Here is a 6,000-nt window from a genome sequence, read left to right on the forward strand (position 1 = left end):
AAGTGATAATCCTTCTGAATTGTTCTTCTTGCCTCTAGACTTGTCCCTTTGATATATGCTGCCAGATCAATCTTCTTAGAATTCCACTTTCATTGAGAAGCCAGTATGCTGCAGTATAAAAATATGGAATTCAAATGTCAAATGTCATCCACTCCGAGTTCAAACCCAGCCTCTGCTATTGACCTGACACGCAAATGTACAGATCTACTCACTGCTTCCCCAAGTGCGCCTTTTGTCTGGTGGGGGCTATAATGGCACTTTATCTTTATCCCCCACCCCAAAAACTATTTATTTGTTTGTTTTTTAGCATTCTTTTATTTTTAAATTTTGAGTTCCAGATTCTCTCCCTCCTACCTACCCCTCTCCCACCCACTGAAAAGGCAAACAAGATATGCTATCAATTATACATGTCAAATCATGCAAAACATTTCCATATTGAATGGAAAGAAAAAGACATGAAGAGAGAAAATTATCCCTCAATTCATACTCAGAGGTCATCATTTGTCTTTCTGGAGAGGGACAGTATTTTTTCCATCATGTGTCCTTTGTAACTGTCTGGGATCATTGTATTAATCAGAGCAGCCAACTCTTTCACAGCTGATCATCATCACAACATCGGTGTTACTATGCACAATGATCTCCTTCTTCTTCTCCCTTCACTTTGCATCAGTTCATATAGGTCTTGCCATGTGTTTTTCTGAAACAACCCCTCCTGTCATTTCTTATAGCACAACACCATTCCATCACAATCACATTCCACAACTTGTTCAGCCATTCCCCCATTGATGAGCATCCCCTTAATTTCTAATTCTGCCACAAGAAAAAGAGCTGCTATAAATATTTTTGTGCATATAGGTCCTTTCTTTGATCTCTTCCGGGCACAGATCTAGTAATGGTATTATTGGGTTAAAGGATATTTTATACATAGATATAGTCCCAGATTGTTCTCCAGAATGATTGGACCAGTTCACTACTCCACCAACAATTCATGAATGTACCTATTTTTCCCTCATCCTCTCCAACACTTGCCATTTCTGATAGGTGTGAAGTGGTGCCTCAGAGTTGTTTTAGTTTGCATTTCTCTAATCAATAGTTATTTAAAGCATTTTTACATGACTATAGATAACTTTGATTTTCTCCTTTTGAAAACTGCCTGTTCGTTTCCTTTGATCATTTATCAATTGGGGAATTGCTTTCATTTTTATAAATTTGACTCAGTTCCTTATATATTTGAGAAATGAGGCCTTTATCCGAGAAACTTGCTGTAAAATTTTTGTTACTTCATTGTCTATGGTACCTTTTAGCAAAATGTAGTTTCCCTGATTATCTTTCAATAAGGTCTAATTTTGCTTTGTCTGAGATCATGATTGCCACCTCTTTACTTCAGCTGAAGCATGACTCTGCTCCAGCCTTTCATTTCAATTCTGTGTGTCTTTCTGTCCCAGGTGTGTCTCTTGTACACAACATACTGATGGATTATGGTTTCCAATCCATTCTGTTATCTACTTCTCTTCTGTGGATTAGCTCATCCCATTCACAGTTACGATCACTAATTATGCATTTCTCTCCATCCCATTTCCTTCTTTTTATTCTATCTTATCCTCTATTTCTCTATTTTTATCTTGTCCCTCCTCAAGAGTCTGCTTTGCTTCCTACCACTGCCTTTGATATAATTATAAAATAGGCAGATGATAATGTAAGATTTGAGTGCAGGAGAGAGACAAGGACTGGATAGTTATATATCAGTCATCTGCATCGAGATAATATTGAACTGGGTGGAAGGAGATAAAATCACCTAGAGAAAGAATGTACAGATAGAAAAGAGAGCAGAGGACAGAGCCTTGGAAATACACTCAGTCAGGGCTGAGACATGGATGCCGATCCAAAAAAAGAAGACCAAGAAAAAGTAACTTGATGAGGAGGAGAGCCAAGAGATAGCACTGTTACGGAAAAACAGAGATGGAGGCCATTGGACTTAGTAATTAAGAGATCATTGGTAACATTGAAGAGAATGTGAAATGATGAGGTTGGGGATTGGTACAACAACACAATCCTGCAGTTTACAGAGGGTTATGACAGGGCTTTATTAGAAAGCTTATTTGAGGGGGCAGCTAGGTGGTACAGTGGATAAAGCACCAGTCCTGGATTCAGGAGGACCTGAGTTCAAATCTGGCCTCAGACACTTAACAATCACTAGTTGTGTGACCCTGGGCAAGTCACTTAACCCTCATTGCCCTGCAAAAAAAAGAAAGCTTATTTGACAAGTGATACTGCTCAACACAGAAGCTCTAAGAACAGGATCTCAGATGGCAGGAGATGAGAAGGAGTTTGTATTTTTGAAGTGTAGTCAACAACTAATAGAAGAGAAAATGATCCAGATAATTAAAAGGGCAGATGATACACTACTCTCCTTCGTTATGGTAGGTACCTTGAAGAAAAATAGGCTCTGGAAACTACTGCTGTGGGTAGAAGGGATACTAATCCCAGGCAGGAGGAGTGAAGCCATTTCTCTAACCCAATTTTGTGGGGTTCCATGGGAAGCAAGAAACAATTATAATAATAGCAAATCGTGTGTTGACAAGATTAAGCATCCACACTATAAGATCATCAGAGGCAGCATGGTACAGTGAGCAGAGGGCTAGCCTCTAAACTGGAAAGCCCAGGAGTCAAGTCCCACCTCTGACACCTGACTGTGTGACCTTGGGTAAGTTGTTTAATGCTCTAAACAATTCTCTATGACTCCAGGTTTCAGAGAAGGGGTTCCCCTGCATTGACAGAGAGAGTTCCCTCTTCTAGGAGTTGTCTATACTGATGAAACCCCAGGTTCAACTTCTATCCTCATTACAGATTACTTATCACTGGTCTGCCATCAATTGTAGCAGATCATCCAGCCACCCAAATAAAATCTGGGCCACTTTTCTACCAGGTCACTGCTCAATGCTCTCAGCAGGAGAGAATGGCACTTAGACACAATGCAGGTCATCTCCTGTATAGCTAGAGCCTTGCTATTTCAACATTTCTTTTGAATTGGGACTATGTTTTAGAAAGGTAAAGTACTTTGTCCAAGACTGATTATCAAGTTCTGAAGATGCTGGATTTTATTGAGCACCTCAGACCAACTAGAGTGACACAAATATGAGTTCTCACTTGTGGATACCATAGAAGTTACTCCTGCTTCTTCAATGTCAGCCAAATTATACTTCCTCTATTCCCAAATCTATCACCTTTGCCTCTGCCATGGCTAATACTTCCATTATTTCTGCCTCTTACTTCTTTCTAATCTTCATTCATCACCCAACTGCCAGATCTCTATTGCCATTATTTCAGTCCTTTCTTTGCTATTCTATGAGCATTCCCTCTTTTGAGCGACTCATACATTTGGGGTTGCTCACTCTTTGTCGAGTGGAAATTTGTCTTCATTGTTCATCTTTCCCATAAACTAACCAAAGATTTGTTTCATTCCACTTGTTAAGGGATTAGATGGCAATAACTTTATGCCTTGTTGGCTATAATTAAAAATGAAAGACTACAGTTTAAATATGCAGTCAGACAGGTAGGAGGAGAACCAAGAGAAAGCAATGCCATAAAAACTTAGAGAGAAGAGAACATACACTAAGGTGGTGGCTGTGAATACACAGAACTGAGATATGTTGTAGATGCAAAACCAAGAGGATTTAGCAACTAATTAAAGAAGTAGGGTAAGAGACAGTGAGGAGTCAGGGGTAATGCCAAGAACTGGGTAACTGAGAAGATGGTGCTGTCCTAGTTAGAAATAGGGAAATTCAGAAGGCAGAAGAGTTTGAGGAAAAGATATTAAGTTCTATTTTGGAGAGGTTGGGTGGGATATGTTTATGAGACATACAGGCAGGAAGTGATGTGGGACTGTAGGTCAAGAGAGAAACTTGGGCTGGGAATATGGATTTGGGAGTCATCTGCAGAGAGATGACAATTAAAGCTCATAGGAGCTTTCTCACCAAGTGAGAAAGTATAGACAGAGAAGAGAAGAGGGCCCAGGACAGAGACTTTGGGGACAACCACCATTAGAGACATAGATAATGATCTCCCAAAGACAGGCAGCTAGGTGGCTCAGTGGATAGGTCTGAAAGTAGTAAAACTTGAGTTCAAATCTGGCCTCAGACACTTACTAGCTGTGTGACCCTAGGCAAACTACTTAACCACTGTCTGCCTTAATCCACTGGAGAAGGAAATTACAAACCACTTCAGTACCTTTGCAAAGAAAGACCCATGGGGGCAGCTAGATGGTGAAGTGGTTAAAGCACCGGCCCTGAATTCAGGAGTACCTGAGTTCAAATCCGACCTCAGACACTTGACACTTACTAGCTGTGTGACCCTGGGCAAGTCACTTAAGCCTCATTGCCTGCAAAAAACCAAAAAAAAAAAAAAAAAGACCCATGGACGGCACTGACATGCTATGGTCCACAGGGTCACAAAGAGTTGGACAGGACTGCATGACTGAACAACAACAAAGACATGTAGGAGGAAAATCAGGAAAGAGCAATGTCACAAAAAACGAAAGAGGAGAGCAGATCTAGGAGGAAAGGCTGGGTGTCAAATGCTGCAGTGAAGTCAAGAAAGAAGAGAGTTGAGAAAAGGCAATTAAGAAAGTTGCTATACCATTTAGGCTTGTGGTAAGAAAAACATCCTGATGATTAAAGGTACTGAAAAATGGAATGGGAAGCTTCTTAATAAAATGTTGGATTATCATATATGTCCAGGTTTAGGTTGGGCTAGGTTGGCCTCTGGGGCCTTTTCTCACACTGAGATTTTAAGTATTTAACATCTTGAATGAGGTGCCTACAGTATCTTCATTCCTGATTAGGAGATTCCTCCTTTGGGGGAAGGAAATGCAAAAGTCCTGATATAGTGGCTTAATAAAAGTCTTTGTATTAGCTAATTTCTCCAATCTTTAGTTCAAATGTAAGCACAGCCTTATTAAAAAAAAAAAAAGGTTGAAGTCTCCAAGCAACACATATACCTCTTAAAAAAAGACCAAACTATACTTCATGTTGTCACTCCTAATTTGCCTCAGCATGGATGTGTATCTTTTGTTTCAGTTTCTCTCTCTGCTATTGCCCATTGTCTTGACCTTGTATGAATTTGTTTCTCCCTTTTTTTCCTGCCTGGGTTTACAAAACGTTTCCATATCTCTGTCACAAGGCCCGTATTCACTATTGATTCATTTGGCTATATATTACAGGCTCTCTATTCTGTTACTTTTCTACATCAGCAAATATGCTATTCAAGAACCATGATTTGTTTGAGAAAGGTGTGGGAGGGACATCCTGGGGACCACACCTAGCCAAGTTTTAGTTAGTAAACTGGCTAACCTTGTATTGAAGCTGTTGAATTACTTTAGTCCTTTAGAAATCCCGGAGCATTCTGTCTAGTTCACATGCCTACCTGCTTTTACAATCCAAGTATTCACACTGTCTTACATTTACCTACCTTGATGACTTTCTCTCCATCTGGCATGTCCTCCCTACATGTACACTTGTTAAAATCCTGCTTGGTATTCAAGGCCCAGCTTCAATGCTACTTCCTCCATGAAGCTTTCTCCTATTACCCTAGGCACAAGTTTCATTTCTTCTTTGCACATTGTACCTCCTTTATGGTTCTTATCAGATCTTGTTTTGTAGTATATTTGTTTGTATACATCTCTTGTTTCATCCAGTGAAATCCTACTCCAGTGATAAGAGAGCATGGAGGTGAGCCTGGGTTCTTAAATGATATTTTAGTGGCATATAAGCACTGGTAGGTCTTACTAAGTTGGAAAGGCTTCAGGTAGGGGGTAACCATGTGATGTACCATATGTCTGCCACCTAGGACCAACCTAGCTAAGTTGGGAGAGGTTCATCACCAAAGACTTGACTTCTGGGTCCAATGAATTACTTTGGCCACAATGATTCAAGAAGATCTATCGAATAAGACATGGAGAGCTTGCATGTAACAAATGTTCAATAAATATTTCTTCAATGAATG

Source organism: Dromiciops gliroides, chromosome X, assembly GCF_019393635.1.
Source record: "Dromiciops gliroides isolate mDroGli1 chromosome X, mDroGli1.pri, whole genome shotgun sequence".
In the NCBI taxonomy this organism is placed as follows: domain Eukaryota; kingdom Metazoa; phylum Chordata; class Mammalia; order Microbiotheria; family Microbiotheriidae; genus Dromiciops; species Dromiciops gliroides.